Source organism: Triturus cristatus, chromosome 3_2 (assembly GCF_964204655.1).
Source record: "Triturus cristatus chromosome 3_2, aTriCri1.1, whole genome shotgun sequence".
Taxonomy (NCBI): domain Eukaryota; kingdom Metazoa; phylum Chordata; class Amphibia; order Caudata; family Salamandridae; genus Triturus; species Triturus cristatus.
Genome location: NC_140584.1, coordinates 278,424,281 through 278,439,542, shown reverse-complemented (window position 1 = coordinate 278,439,542; position 15,262 = coordinate 278,424,281).

Below are 15,262 nucleotides of genomic sequence, written 5' to 3'. Positions count from 1 at the left end.
GCTCCCCGATCATAACCAGTACCCTGATCCCTTGGTTGAATAAGTACAGCTGCCCAATTCAGCGAGGATTTTATTGGAATGTTTCAGGGACAGTTTCAGAATGCCTGCACCTGATTATGTGGGGGTTTCACATTGTCAGAATCAACTATCTGTAAGATCCAATAATGGGGTTATGGCAGAAAACATAGAAAAAGAATTGAGGTTAGGCAGAGTGGCGGGCCCATTTGAGGAAATACCAGTAGAGGGGTTTGCGTGTTCCCCATTAGGGGTGGTGCCCAAGAAGGACCAGGGGGAGTTCCGGTTAATTCATAATTTATCTGCTCCCAGGGGCCAATTACTGAATGACGCATGGATGGGGAGCTGTGCGCGGTCAGATATGCATCATTTGATCAGACAATTGAAATGCTTAGGGGGCTGGGTCCGGGTGCACTGCTGGCAAAATCAGACATTGAATCAGCTTTCTGCTTATTGCCAGTGCACCCACTAGATTTCCACCTGCTAGGTTTCCAATTCCAAGGGAAATATTATATGGGCAAATGCATTTCTATGGGGTGTTCCGTTTCCTGCTCGTACTTTGAGAAGTTCAGTTCATTTCTAGAATGGGGTTTCAGGCAGGTAACGGGCCACCGGTCAGTCCTGCACTACCTAGACGATTTCCTTTTCTTAGGGGCGCTGGGCTCTCAGGAGTGTGGCAGGGTATTACAGAGGTTTTGTACACTTATGCATGACTTTGGCGTTCCTGTGGCGCAAGGTAAGACTGTATGGCCAACCACAGAGATCGAATTCCTAGGTATAGAACTGGATTCAGTAAACGGTGTGTCACGACTGCCCAGAGGAAAATCATAGCGTTCAGGTCAGCATTGCAGGAATGTTTGAGGAAAGAGAAGGTTACACTGCACCACCTCCAACAGATGGTGGGCAGTTTAATTTTTTCTTAAAAGTTATCCCCATGGCACAGCTATTTTCACGCACCATTGCATAGGCTATATCAGGTCTATAAAAAAAAACATCACCACACCAGGTTATCCAGCAAGCAGGACATGTGGATTTGGATGGCATTTCTGCGTGACTTCAATCAACCAGCGTGGACGGCGCAGCGTTCGCCAGCATGGTGGGTGGAACCTGGGCTCACCGGTAACATTGGATTCTTGGAACTATTTCCCAACCTAGTGGCATTGTCAATCTTGCCAGAACAGCTGAGGAACCAATATGTGGTCTTTTGATCTGACAATATGTCTGTGGTAGAATGCATCAACCACCAATCGGCGAAGTATAAAAGGATTCTGCAACTGTTGAAAGAAATAATACTTTTGTGCATGAGGTTTAATGTACTGTTTAGGGCAAAACATATACCTGGTGTGTTGAATCATGCTGCTGAAGCGCTCTCTCACTTTAAGATGCAGGTGTTCAGGTCCCACCATTTGGAAGCAGCAGAGAACCCAATGCTTTTTCCAGACCAGGTTTGGCAGCTTGGGGCCCCCAGTTATCTGACCTCATGGCAGCTAGCCTAGTACCCAGGACCAGGCGGGCATATGAAGTGGCATTTGGGGCCTACTGCAATTTCTTGGGGGAAGAATGGGAGGGGACATGGCATGAATAAACAGCAGTTGGTTCTTTCTTGAGGGCAATGAGGGTTGGGGGTGCTCGGTGGCATCAGCATGGCGTCACATGGCATCAATTTCCTTTTTTGTAAGAATGCAGGACAGGCGCGACCCCACCAACACATTTATAGTAAGAAAAGCTCTAAAGGGATGCCAGCGCCTGCAAGGTCCCCAAACAGACGTGAGATGCCCGATAGGTATCAACACTTTGTCGGCATTGCTGGGTGCGCTAAGTCAGGTTTGTAAATCACCTGGGGAAGTGCTTCTCTTCAAAGCAGCTTTTGCGCTGGCGCTCTATGGTTCCTTCAGGGTAGGGGAGCTGGTGGCAAAAAATAAGAAAGACTGGTAAGTGGGGCTGCAATTCAGCTGCAAGAGGGTGCAGGGGGAATCACTATTTATATCTATTCCCAAGTCTAAGACCGATCAGGATGGTAGTGGGGACGGAGTTATGTTGCAAAGGGCACGGGGGTGTGTTTGTTGCACCATTACCAATCTGGAGGCGTTCCTGGCACACAGGCCACATGGCGCTGGGGGTCCATTGCGAATGCACAATGGTGGAACACTGCTCACTAAATTTCAATTCAGTAAGGTCATGGGTGTGGCCTTCAAGGCGGCTGGTTTGGATCCAGTCAGATTTGGGACCCACCCTTTTCGGATAGGAGCCGCCACCGAGGTAATGGCCAGGGGCCTTTCAGGGAGCGCAGTGCAGAGAATTGGTAGGTGGTCCTGAGACTGTTACAAGCACTATGTGCATCTGCATATGCTCTAACATGTTGGCTTCATGTTACTGATGGTGATTTCTCTTTCTGATTTGGCTGTCAGTTTCAACATCCTGTCCTGCAGGGGGTAAGCTTGCAGCGGTTTGTTTGTCGGCGCCTGTTGCAGCCCAGGTACCTGTCTGGGGGCACAGGGAAGTGGACGTGTGGATTATTGGTCACTCATATGTGAGAAGGTTGAGACAATTTTTCTTTTCAGGCAACTATGCACAGAGAGCACGTCAGGCTAGTTTCAAGGTCTCCTTCCACGGCCCAGGAGGTTTACACTTTGACCAGCTTAGGGATATGTTGGCAAGCTTGCTGAACAAGACTCATGTACCCCCTGCAGCATTTTTCTTGGGGGTAATGACCTGGTGCACCTCAGTTGGAAAGGCGTAGTGGAAGCCCTGATTGCAGAGGTGGACTGGCTGGCGAGTAGTTGCCTGCAGGCAGTGCTGGTCTGGTCACACATGGTCCCCAGATTTCAGTGGAGAGGGGGTGAGTCTGTGTGGGATCTGAACCATTCAGTTAAAAGAATCAACAGCCGTGTTGACAAGCTATTCCGTTCCCTGAAGCTTCAGATGATTGCGCATGGGTGTATCCGGGAGGAACGTTTTTTCCTACAGGATGGCGTACATCTCTCCAAGCTAGGTAATGAGATATTCCTGGACAATTTGCTTGCCTGGTTAGAAGGGACGTGGAGCAGGGCATGACCTTGTAGAGGCATGGGACTAGATAGTCGGGCAACTATGCTGGCCTGTGGCAGTGAAGTCATGATTGGTGGGCATCTTTAACGGTCCTTAGTAGGCATCTCCATTATCAAATGGGGATGCCTAAGGGGGAGTAGATGGTCTCTCATGGAACTCCAGGGGCAGTTACAGCCGGTAGGTGCGAAGGGTGCGGGGGAGGGGGGGAGGGGAAGTTCCACTTCCAGTAGGCTTTTGGCCCAACCCCCGCACATGCGCAAGGGCGCAAGAAAACTGGGCAGAACTGCACAGTCCCTTATGAAGATAATGTTGAGGGCGTAGGGGGTGCCTGGGGTGAGATAACCTTCTGGTGAACTGGGCCTCCTGCGCAAGGTCACTCTGGTAGGAGGGTGGGGCCTAGCATGATCTTGGACCAGTCATTGACCTTGCCGTAGGCTCAAACAGGGATATGCAGGAAGATAATATTGTTGGTCAATTAGCTTATGACAGGAATGGCTATGTATTAGAAACATGTTAAGGCTTGCCAAATGACATACTGTACATATCAATGTAATGTACCGGACTTTCTGCGTATTTTGTAAATGCTGTAACTGTAAATAGGAAAATTCATGTTTTGTTATTGTTAAAATACAGCCGGGGTCTACGACCCTTAACCCAAGCCAAGGTGTGTTGTCTCCATTGTTGCCTTGGGGGAAATATAGAGGAGGATCTGTGTCTGCCCTAGGGGGCCCAAAGGATGAGGAAAAAGGGGGTTGTCTGTCCAGAGGAGGGGAACTCGGCAGTACCTGGCCATATTACAACTGAGAGCTTATCTGACTGTTGCCGTTACTAAAGCGATTGTGCTTGACATAAGGATTTTTACACCCAGTACTTTACCTGCCCTGTGTGTGTGCCTGCGAAGCTTGCATGGCTGATGCTGGCCTTGAACCTGTCCTGCGTTTCTGCAAGAAGGTTGCGCAGCTTCTTGTTCTATTACTGTTCTGTGCGTGAGAAAAGCTTGCCCTGAAACATCCAAGTATACGCTGTACCAGTGTCCATTTTGCCCTCACAGGAGGGTAGAAGAAGAGTAACTTCCCAGGCCCATTCTAATATGGGCTGCTTTGCAGAGACTGCAGCAGCTATCAGAAATGTAACAAGCCTGCTGAGTTGTTCTGGTGTTGCCCAATTAAAAGAAGCAAGGACCAGGCACATCTTTTTGGCTTTTGTATAGTGAAGATATTCATAATACGTCTCTCCTCCGTCATGACGTGTATTTTAGAGCAGTGGGCATGATCACCTTAGTAACAACTGGGCATGATTGCTGCTCATGTCAACAATTCCCATCCCTATCCATTTGCATCATTTTACTCATTTAACAGGGTCTTTTCCTTGAGGGTGTTGCCATTTGTTTCACTGTGCTGGCTCTGCTTACCATCTTTTTTGGTGTACAAACACACAGCACCCGCTAATCCTCTGGCCAGGCTGGTGCCGGACCGTGCACCTTTCTATATATTTTAATTCCAATTACAAATGTAGTATGTGCGCTTATCTCTCGTACCTCCTCCCCCAACACACTGATAAGCGCTGCGACCCAAGAAGAGATAGGAGCATCTCTCTGATCACTGACACCAAAACGCTTCCCAGGTAGGATCACAACAGATACAACACTCTGGCAACCTTGCAACTCCCACCTCTCACAGTGTAGTGTTCTACTCGCAGGGACATGCGCTTCAGCGACCGACACAGGGGCACAAAGTGCTACATAAATGCTATAATACAATACTATCACAGAACACAGGTACAGATTGAGCAGAAGCAAAGCTAACTTCCTTAACACAAAGAACAGGTAGTAGCAGCTGGGAGTGAAGGACAATGTTCCTGCACGCACACAAGAAAACAGCTACAACACAGGAAGCAACAGTGCAAGCGTTTCCCCCCTCACAGAACAGACAGAATTCAAGCAGCCACAGCACCTGTTGACCTCCCTGTCTGACTGTCACACGCTGACGTAATTTCCTACTGCTGTTACCGCTGTTGGTGCTCGTTCTGCCACAACATCAAACTGATTTTTAGTGGGAGTCTGATACATAGGCCCTGTAAGGACAGTTTATCCTGATGGGTGCAGGTATAGGGATCACCTATAACAGCCTCAGTTAACGCACACCTCCTGAAGAAGGAAGGAGGGCAAGCAATGCTCTTCAACACGGGTAGCCTGACCGAACAGCTGCCCACAACTGTGAGGAGCTTAGAAAAGAAGCAGTGAATCTGGACTCCCATTGGGGCTTTTATTTCTCTTGGTGCATTCTTTATTTGTTACTTGCACTGTATATTGAGTCTAGTTAGTAAATAACTGGGCAGACTGTTGCCATCAACCACACAGTTCCCATATTACTGTAGGACCCATTCGCAATTGTTTTTGTTATTTCTGTGGTGCACTGTTATTCCTCTGTTCAGGATTATGAAGCGGATTACCATGCCCAGGTACGACCACAGCCCTCCTGGGTCACAAGACAGGAACACCCTGTCTGCACACTACTTCTTGCCGCTCCTTATTGCTAGCCTCCTACTTGACCCTTCTTCTAGGATATTTATGGGAGGGGCAGAGCTGTTGTTAAGGATGTTTTCCTAGTGCCATTCTATTTGGGTCTGTGAAACAGGGCCGGACTGGCCGTGGTGGTACAATAAGATAATGTCCCAGTGGAAAGCAATTTAAGAAAGATAGATGTGTACAAGAGTTAATCTGTTGTATCTGAACAAAGTCAAGCACCACTATACAATCTAACAACCAAATGAGTGTGATTTTATTTCATCATGACATTGAAGTTAATCAGTTTATATACAGTAGAATACAATTCACCAGTAGGTATTTTTTTAGCAAAAAGGTGCACAGAAAAGTGAGGTGGTAAGTGCATGGGAGGGATTGTGGTGAAGGACAGTAGTGCGCATATATATACATCAATAAATTGATTAACAACTATCCAGACAGTTTCCTGCCAAATGCATTAAATGACAAATCATAACATAATTACTGATATAAATTCTCTGTCATACATGTCTGACAATACAAACAAAGGAGAAATGTCAACATTTCGACCCCTAAACAGAACAACCAATTTTGCACATTGTGAACGGGGTCTTCATCAGGACCAAGGTGAAGGTAGGGGAGTGGGCACCTAAGGACAATAGGATGAGGTTACTTGGGTGGTGCGTAGAGGTAAAGAAATTCATCAAAAGATCAAAAATATATATGAATTGCCAGTAAAAACAGCTATATTGCTTCTGGCTGTGGATATAAAAACGGAGCTGTGCAAGCTCTCAGATATCTTCAATGATGTTCGTGTTGAACAAGAAGTTAAGGCCCAGGTTGCTCAGTAACCTGTGGCTGGGGGCTGCTGGCAGGATCGATGAACAGCTAACTCCCGTAGTGGGCATCGGGCATTTCCCCGGGAGGCTGGAAGGGTAGGGCCGTTTTGGCAGCGTGGGGCCGGTTTTGTTATTGGGGGCTGGTTTTGCAGTGGAGGACATAGGCCTTGGGAGGGGACTAATATTTCTACACGTATGTCCGGGGAAGAGGCGGGGTAGCATGCTTAATGTGAACCTGCTGTTATGATCTCACATAGATGTATATTGATGTGGCTGATATTGCTAAAGGTCTGTAAAGATTGGAAAGACGTGAACTGTATTGTTCCCTACTGTGTGCCAAATGTTTATTTGATATGGAAAAGGAAACAAAAAACCAAAACACTTTCAATTAATATATTTATTTAAAAAAAATAAGGGCCTTGGGCAGGAGCCCCTTCAGTCACCTACTCACCTTCTCTTCACTATGTGCCCCCTGTTCACACTGCTACACCAAAAGAACCAATAAAAGGGCTCAAGTGTCTCCTCTTCAAGGTGCCCATCAGAGTAATTGCTACAAGGAAGTGTGGAAGGCTGAGCCTTCCACAGGCTGCTCCTGGGCTGCACTTGGATGATTTGTTTAGACCCATGTAAACTTGTTTAATTCAAACCACTTTACTTTGGGTAATTCATGAAATCTGTACAAAAGCACATCTCAGCTCCAAGAAACAGTATTAATATGACATAGAAATCGAAGTAAAAATGTAAAGTTTGATGTACTTTTATATAACTTGCAAAGGTCAGAAATGAGTCTCCTTTCATGTTATTAAGTTACATAGTAGGGGATCACTGTTGGTGGCATTTTCTTTCTCGTGGTCCTCCACAGATGATTAGCTAAGCTCAACAGTCATATGTAATCAGAAAAAAACAGGTAAAGGTAGGTAAAATCACATAATATTTCCCTGCAAAATCTAGCGAAATTCCATAAAAATGAGTTGAAATTTCACTTTGAGAGCGAAATGTGGTTTGCTGCTATTGTGTATGACACTTTTCACACAAACACGCACATGCCTCTTGGTGAGATATTTTCCACATGAAAGAGTCACTTGTATACAAAAATTAAGCAAATTTGCATAACGTGAAATTTCAATTAATTTTGGGAATTTTACATCATTTTGCCAGCATAATTGAAATTGCTCCCAGGCTTAAAAAATGTCTTTTGTCTTTAATGCCACCTATGGTACAATTTCATACCCCTTGTTGGTTTTTATAATATTTGCAGATGAAGTTCTTGAGAGGGAGGATCCATGTTCTGAATTTATAGCAGGAACAAAGGTTTTGGGGTGGTACAATCAAGGTAGTCCCCCATACCTGGTCTACCTTTAGGTAACAAGTAAACCGGTGTGAAGAAATCTTCATACTCTGGGTTTTGGAACAAGCCTGCAGAGTGTATTTAATTAAAATCTGCGATCACCAAAATTGGGTGACAGGAATGACATCATGACAAGCAGAGAAACTTAGAGTGAGTGTCCTTAAATAGCATCTAAACAAGGAGTTCGGAGTCTCATTAGTTCTACATACACTGCAGTCAGTGGCATAACTAGGTTGCCCTAGGTCCTAGTGTAAGCAAAGTAACTGGGCACCCCTCTACGGTGACATCACAGTCTGGTAGCTGCTCCCAAAACTCATTTGACAGAGTCTGCATCTGCTATGTCGAAATTCACTAACATTTTCATGTACACAAAGTTGTATTTCCACTCCCTCCACTTCATTTCTGCATGTCAAAGCCATAACCCTAAAAAGCATTACCAAACCCAAATGGTTGACCTTTGTAAAGTGCATGAAAACATTAAGGGACCCCACAATGATACTGCTGTCCTCACATAGGCACATCTCTTATGCTGCACTCACACAGAAATATGCCTCACTCTGCACTCAAATAGGCACAACTTTCAGCCTGTAGACCACTTACCGTGCACTCACAAAATACAATGTTAATCCTTAATTTGTGCAGGCACGTCCCTGACAATACACTAACAAAACATGGTTGCTATTCTTCACTCTCACAAACACACTGCTGACATTGACTGTATGTAAGCTGTTCTGAAGGCCTGAGCTAATACTTGAATGGCATGGTCTCAAGAATAGCTGAAGTTAGCTTACCTAAAGCCCATTTTCTTTCAGCAAGTTTATGCATTATTTTTGAGAAAATATTAGGCGAATGAGATAGCTAAAACAGTCTTTTGGTCAGATCTAAAAGACATAGAAATAGATAGAGCACAGTGAGCAGGAGTGCAGGGGAGCCCTTGCTCACACAAACAGGATATACAGCACAAGTTAAGACCATCACAATCTTAATTGAAAGACACGGAACAAGTGCGGTACTGCAAGATCAGTGCACATTTTCTTTAAAGACATGGAATAAGTGTGGTACTCAAGGTCAGTGCAAGCTTCCTTCAAAGGTATGAACGAAGTGTGGTACTAGAGTGCCAGCCTGTGCAAGCTTTCTTTAAAGATATGTGTCAAGTATGACACTGCAGGCACAGTCTGTGCAAGCTTCCTTCAAAGACATAGAACAAGTGTGGTATTGCAGAGTCAGCGCAAGCTTCCTTGAAAGCCATGGAACAAATGTGGCACTGGACAGCAACATTTAACTCCTTCCTTAGATACAGCGAACAAGCGGCGTTTCAAATTTGGTACAAGTCTAAGTAACTGCACTGGTGTGTCTGAGTGCAGGCTTTAACTCACATGCATAGCAGGTTTTCCACAAACATAACAGGTGCAGCACTTCCCTCACACTCAGAACACATACTGATCTGGTCAGAAACAATACAAGCTTCTCTTGCATTCACATAACATGGACAGCATATGCAGCAGCAGTCAAGCCTGTATGTATACACACAATGTGAAGCAATTGTGTAAGTTCCCTTCACATGCAGCACCTTTACAAGATTGTAATCAGCATTGCAAGCCAAGATATCCTCACATACAAAACAGGTATCACAATGGCAGCAGCATCTAAGTTTATTTCAGGCACAGAATACCCAGGCTAAAGTATAGAGGTGAGTGAGGACACTGAAGGATTGAGCCAGATGCTAGGCTCTGGATCAGCTCATGGTCCTCATGAGCTCTCAGCCTAAAGTGAGCTGAGCATTCTTGTGGCTTCTTCCTGCTTCTCACTCTTTAATGTCATGCACCTAGAATGAAATAGAAAGCAATAAACTTTGATGTCAATCAGGTGCGAGAAAGAGATATCACTCTAGTGGCTGAATTATGCAATGTGAGACCAGAAAACCTAGGATCAGTTCTGGCTTTGCCACTTGACCAAATTGTGTGATCCTAGGTGTTTGACCTGACAGCATTAGGGTGGTCTTTCCCCCAAGTTTTTGCCTTCCTTCTCCATTTTTTCTGATCTTGTTTATGCTGATATTAGGAGCCTGCACACTTTACCACTGCTAATCAGTGCTAACGATTTTATGCTCCCTCTCCTCAACATGGTAATATTGGTTCATCCCCAATTGGCATATTGAATTTACTTATAAATCTTTAGTGAAGTGCACTACATGTGCCAGGGGCATGTAAATTAAGGGGTACAAGTGGACCTGCAGCACTGATTGTGCCACCTACTTAAGTAGCCCATCTAACCATGTTGCAGGTCTGTTAGTGCAGAGCCTGTGTGTACAGTTTACACTGCCATGTCGATCTGGCAAAATAAACCAGGACCAACACATCTCTTTTTATACATATAAATCACCCCTAAGGTAGGCCCGGACAACTCAGAGGGCAGGGTGCAATGTATTTAAAAGGCAGGACATGCAATTTTAAGTTTTACATGTCTAGGTAGTGAAAAACATTTAAACTCATTTTTCACTAATGCAAGACCTATCTTTTCCGTAGGATAACATTGGGATTACTTTATCACATCTTGTGTAATTTTTAATTGAGAAGAGATAAACCCTTCACCTCTGGTGACTCTGAAATCACAATTTAAAATCCAAACTTATGATGGAGTCAGATTTTAAATAGCAATTCTGAAAATGCCACTTTTAGGAAATTCATCATCATCAGGATAAAGATTTATTCGATTGTTACAAATTTACATTCATAAAAGCACAATTTAAAAAAACATTTTACAATCAATCAAGTAAAATTACGAAGTAGCAGCAATCATATTGGGCAAAAACACAATCATAGATACAAAATTACACCATGAGAATTTAAAACCGTTCAACAAATAATTATAATTCATCAGTGATCGTTAGACTTTTCCTTGAATAAAATACTCTCTTTAAAAACATAGCAAGCCTCCATACTGCATTTTCATTATCCAACAACTGAAGTTTTAAAAAAGCAGAACGACATTGTCTCAGCCCATAATTTTTCAAAAGCGGACACAACCACGTTTTTCTTAATTCAGAATAAAATTTACAGAAAAGAACGGAATGGATGGTAGACTGGAATGAGTGATTATCACAAGGACAAGGTGGAAGTTGTCTCGACCAGTCATTCGTTTTGGGCCACGACACCAGTCCATGAAATATATTTAACCTGCATCTAGCCAATAACATTCTGTCAAAGGTAACAGTTACAAATGACACGTATGGTTCCATTCCAAATGTAGTTAAGATGGTTTGGTGTTGGTTAACGTTGGGCTTCATAAGTTTGCTAAACAGTCTGGCCTCTTCTAGCATACTGAGCCCCTCCCTTTTTAATGATTCCCGTGAAATCATCTGCAAGGAACTTGAGTTTGTAAAATATTCTAGGTGCCCTAAGTCTTTCATAAAATCATGAACAAAGCTGATCCATGGTATTTTTAAGGCTCCATCTAATTTAAGACAATCAGCGAGAATATCCCGATTTAACTGTGTCCGTTCCTTAATCCAGATACAATGCCACAGTAGTATCAGTTCTATTTTAATTAAATCAGATAAAAAGGGAAGACCCAGTTCTTCATGACAAACAAAAGATGATATACTAGGGGGGACGGATAATACAAATCTTAGAAAAGAATTCTCCACTTGTTGCAGCTGCGTGGAATTTGCTAATCCCCAAACCCCGGCTCCATACATTGTGGAGGTGATACACCTTGCTTTGTAAATTTGTATCATCTCCGCAGGGGGTTTCCGACCCAGTTTCTTAGAAAAACCCACCAAAGCATTCGATGTCCGGATAAGCATCAGTTTTTTGGCAATTATAGTTTGAGCCCACGATTCGTTTTGATTAAACAAAACGCCCATATATGAAAAACTCTTAGTTGTACTTAGTTTCTCTACAAAGATGTCCTTTGCCCGCATAGGCCACGGCCACATTTCATTACGTATGTCTTTGAGATGTTAATACTGAGGCCTAGATCCTTCATAAAAACAGAGAAGCCATTAGGACCCTTTGGAGAGCAATTTGGGTTCTTGACAACATAACTGCTTCGTCCGAATAGGAGAGTACCGGGATGGGTTGGCCAGCAACATGGGGAAGGTCATGAGTCGTTCTTATTAATGCCTCACCTAACCCATTGGTTTACAAGTTAAAAAGGAAGGGGGCCAGCACGCAGCCCTGCCTCACCCCCCTTCTTCCGGGAAAGTTAGCTGTACGTTCCCCCCCGTTCCAAAACGCACACTAGCTGACGCATTACTATAAAGGTTCCTTAAGAAAACAATAATTTGAGGGTCTACTTTCAAATCCTCAAGGACCTCCCACAACCTTGCATGTATCACCGAATCGAAAGCCGCAGTTAAGTCTACAAAGACCATATACAATCTGCTATTTTTTGCCCTCGTATACTTTCCTATAAGTAGGGCCAGATTTAAACACTGCTCCGTGGTTCCAAGCCCCTTTTGAAAACCATATTGTAAATCTGTTAAAATATTATTTTCTTCTGACCATTCCTGCAGACGTTCTAAAATCACACGCCTCACCACTTTCACCATTGAATCTAATAAGGAGATCGGTCTATAGCAGCACGGATTCTGGCGGTCCCCTTTTTTAAAAATAGGTACTATTATAGACTCACCCCAGGTTTCAGGTAATTTGGTTTGAAAAATAGCATTTAGACCTGCGTTATAATGGGCCCCCATAGTGCAATATTAAATTTGAATAGGTCTATGGGGGTGCCATCCGGGCCAGGTGCTTTGCCGGTCTTACTCCAATGTAGAGCTCTGTTCACTTCATCTAAAGTGAAATTTAGATTAATATTTGAATAATCTCTCTCCAGATCATCATCAGATCTAATACAGGAAGTATCATTAGCATTATATACCTGTGCGAAATGGGTAATCCATTCCTCCTCTGAAATAGCGATTGCTATTGATGAGCCTTCCTGTGTAGTGAGGAAAGGTGTCTTCACTGCCCTCCAGAATGCTGCATTATCCTTTAGTACTGATGCTGTGTGTAGGGCTTCCCATGCTTCATTTCTCAAGGTATTTTTCCTTTTCTTTAATGCCTGTCTATATTCCAATCTTGCAAGTCTGATGTTATCCACTAATCTAGGTTGCCTATGTAATTCAGTTTTTAAATTGGAATAAGCGTGGGTACATCTTGAATTAAACCAGCTTGTTTCCTTATTTTTCTTGTGATGTTGAACTAATAATAGTTTCTTAAGAGCATTCGATATTTCAGCATAGGATGCTACGATACTTGCAGTGGGTGCTGACTCACACAGGCAGATTTCAATCGCTGCCTTACAATTTACCACTAGAGATCTAGTTACTTCTGCAGGATCCACCTTTGACCATTTAAGTGTGTACACATTGATTTTATCTAATTTCAATTCTCCCGCTTCCTCTCTGTCCTTATTTATATTGCGAGCCTTCTTTACGGGTAAAGCGACAACCAAGTGTAGTGGGAAATGGTCACTTAAAGAATTCTGGTTGACCTCAAAGCAAAGTAACCTTAAAGCATGATTATTTGAAACTAGTATGTAATCGATTGTAGAGACACCTCTTCCATTATAAGTGTGGGGCATCGTTACTGGGGGCTCCATAAGCTCATTTTCAAAGCCTAGGACGGTAGTAGCTAAAAATTCATTAAACAATTCTCCCGCCGGGGAGTGACAAAAGTGAGTTAAGTGAGTAGCTTCTTCAAGTGTATTGCCACATATTCTCTTGTCCTCAGTAGGGCACGCTGCACAATTAAAATCACCCATCATAATTACCATAGCATTTGTGGGGCTAGCATTACAAATCACATTTAGTTCCTCACTTAAGTTTTTTTAAACTTGACAGAGTTCTGCTGGGATCACATTGTTATAAAAATTTACTATTATTACACATTGAACCTTAGTTATTGGCACCTTAATTATCTGATAAAAACTGCTGCTCAAAAATGCCTGTGTTTTGATAGTAGCTTACTTGTTGGAAATATACAAACTCAGGCCGCCCTTAAGCCTGCCCCCAAGGCCCTTCATGGCCGGTGTGTCAAAAGTTTTAAAACCATTAATATGAAATGGGTCATTAATCAAGGGTTCCTGTAGGCCTATTATATCTCTGTCTTGAATGAATTTGCACCACACTGGGTTGTCTATTTTTAACCACAACCCCGCAATATTCCAAGAAATGATATCGCAGATGGGCACATCACCCTTTAATAACGGTGGCGGTTGTGCAGGCATGCAGTTGTTACTATCTCCAGAACTAATCAACTCTATTGTTTGCACGGCAGGTGTGGGGTTTGGAGGTGAAAAAACCTCCTTATTGTATTCTACACCCCTCACTGGCTCACCCCCTCACTTCAAAAACCTTATTGCTTATCCCCGCTGGTAGAAAATCCTCGCCGATGATCCTTCCTGACTCACTATTCTCGGCCGCATGGTACGCCCCAGCAGTCAGTCAATCAATATCACCCAAAGAGCTTAGAGCCTCAAATCAATTACTAGTCGGAATAGGGAATATTTTTTGAAACCCCCCTAACGAATTCTCTGTCTCAATGGGGTACTGCGGGCGCCTGGAAGGTTGATAAAAGAAACCCAGAGGTAAGATGTTTATCCCCGTGTAGTGACAAATCTGGATCCAGCTCTCTCCAGTATAGTTTGAGTCGTGTTAGGTGAACCACATGTTATCACTATACAATCACCAGGCATAGATTTGCTAGACCTTCCTACCCAAGCAATTCTTCTAGCCATTTTAAATTCAGCAAATAAGGTGTTAGTAAGCCCTGTCCTTGTCCCCAGCAGGTGTAGAGACTTATTTCTCAATGTTGTCCAATGCTCTATTGTTCCCGTTGGAAGTGGGGGAACATTCGCTAGAACTACAGTAAATGGGGTTGCCTCCGGCGGAAGATGCAAGTTTGTGGTTTCTAGTAAGCATTCCTGCCTCGATGTTACATTTCCTGTTATATTTACAGGCTTGTCCTTGCCTGATTGTGCTTGCCTGGCCGCCATAACGGCGGTCTGCGTGAAATTATTTCCCCCCTCCCTCTCCCTGATGATATGCCTTGTCTAACATTGGTTGCCTGCACTTGTATTTGGGGAGCATTTGGTGCACTTACTCTCAACAACTCTGGTCTGATCAAGGAAATCAGAGTATTTGGGTCTAATTGTGTCTGCTGCTGGTGTGCAACCCCACTCTCGTTGTTAACTAAGAGATGGCTAACTAACCTAACTCTTTTTAATGATGTCAGCCTGTTGTCAATGTGTGTTAACATTTGTTTTAATTGATCCAGCAAAACCCTACAGTACATTCAAGTTTCATCCAACACTCCTCCCGCCCATTAACAACCTGAAGACCTAGATCTGGACTTTCTTGGCCACTCGTGGTTGGGACCTGTTCCTGATGTGGCATCTTACCCACAGGATAAGTCTTGCTAGCCTGACCTTTTACAGTTTTTCTCTGTTTATTTATGCCCTGCCCCTTTCTGTTTTGAGATGGAGGGTTAAGTCTTTCACAATCAG